The sequence below is a fragment of the Globicephala melas genome, chromosome 10 (genome assembly GCF_963455315.2).
Source record: "Globicephala melas chromosome 10, mGloMel1.2, whole genome shotgun sequence".
NCBI lineage: Eukaryota > Metazoa > Chordata > Mammalia > Artiodactyla > Delphinidae > Globicephala > Globicephala melas.
The window spans coordinates 94,979,587-94,981,263 of NC_083323.1; the positions used below are offsets into that span (position 1 = coordinate 94,979,587).

Here is a 1,677-nt window from a genome sequence, read left to right on the forward strand (position 1 = left end):
GCGGAGCACAGGCTCCGGACGCACAGGCTCAGCGGCCATGGCTCACGGGCCCAGCCACTCCGCGGCATGTGGGGTCTTCCCGGACCGGGGCACGAACACGCGTCCCCTGCATCGGCAGGCGGACTCTCAACCACTGCGCCACCAGGGAAGCCCAAGGGAGGGATTTTTTGATAAAACAGACAGTAATCTTGTATTTATTTGCTCCCTAGTTTCCTCAGGCCAGACTGGCTTTCATTACATTCTCTGCTAAAGGAGCAACGCTCAGTCAGGAAGAGAGAAGACTGGTAGCAATCAGACCCCAAGAAAACATGGTCTTTTTCAGACAGATGCCCATCTACAAGCCTGGACAGAAAGGTGAGTGCATCTAAATTTCATTAAACTCAACTAATATAATTTATAGGATATCTAAATTGATGGTACACAATACATGCCTAGCAAATCGGTCGTTTAAAATCCATTACAAAGTTTGCTTGAAATATAAAATAAAAATATAGATTGAAGTGTTCACTTCAGCAGCACATATACTAAAATTAGAACGATACAGAGAAGATTAGCATGCCCCCTATATAAGGAAAATACACAAAATCATGAAACATTTCAATTTTTTTTCCCATAGATATATACTTGTCTTCTGAACATTAACTATATGGCATTCTGCATGTCAATCATACTCAACAAAGGGATTTGAAAATATAGATTATGTAGCATAAAAGCTAGAGATTTAGTTTCAATAAGTCTGGGGTGGGGAGCCTTGGAAACTGTATTTTTAAAGCGTTCCTTGGTTGATTGGAATAATAATCAAGTTTTGGAATCACTAAGTGACAGCGTATACAAATTTATAAGCTGACAGTTGAATTATAAGTAAAACAGCAATAAAGAGTATCAAGAACAGGGCTTCCCTGGTGGCGCAGTGGTTGGGAGTCCGCCTGCCGATGCAGGGGACATGGGTTCGTGCCCCGGTCCGGGAAGATCCCACATGCCGCGGAGCGGCTGGGCCCGTGAGCCATGGCCACTGAGCCTGCGTGTCCGGAGTCTGTGCTCTGCAACGGGAGAGGCCACAACAGTGAGAGGCCTGCGTACCGCAAAAAAAAAAAACCCAAAAACAAAACAAAAAAAGAGTATCAAGAACAGGTAAGAGAACTCTAGCGCTTAAAGAATTGCCCAGTGATAGAATGATCAGCATGGCATGGAAATAAGCTGAGAAGTCTTTTCTCATCTCCTTGGTCTAGAAGAAGTTCTTAGGCACAGATTACTACAGTCAAAAGAAGACATTTCTGATGAGATGAATGCTGCATGAAAAAGCACAGAGGTAGAATTAATTCAAAATCGTGCCTTAAGACGAGAATTGGATAGACTTATTTGCAGTGAAGAAAAAAAAACCAGAAGGGAGGAAAACAAGTTCAAGTCAATAAAAGAGTTACAGGAGAGCCTGGGCTATGGAGCTGAAGAGCTATTTTCTGTAGATGGGGAGGGGGGGATTATACAATGATGAAAACAGGCTGAAGAAGATTATCCTTAGCAACTGACATTATTAACTGATACTATGCTTCCTTTCCTGATAGGAAATATTTCAAGAAATAAGGCTAGGGACAAAATTGGAAGACTTCTGGGATTCTTGCTAAGAGCTGAAGAAGGCAGAGGTTGAAAAGGTTGATTCTTTTCAACCTCTGCCTACTT

General features: G+C 42.8%; 1 non-coding gene across 1 annotated transcript; it reads left to right on the plus strand.

Moving 5' to 3' along the window:
* Positions 1 to 500: 500 nt before the first annotated feature.
* On the plus strand, positions 501 to 607 carry LOC115841141 (U6 spliceosomal RNA). Its single transcript, XR_004034714.1, has one exon. It is a non-coding gene; the product is annotated as a U6 spliceosomal RNA (small nuclear RNA).
* Positions 608 to 1,677: the final 1,070 nt, after the last annotated feature.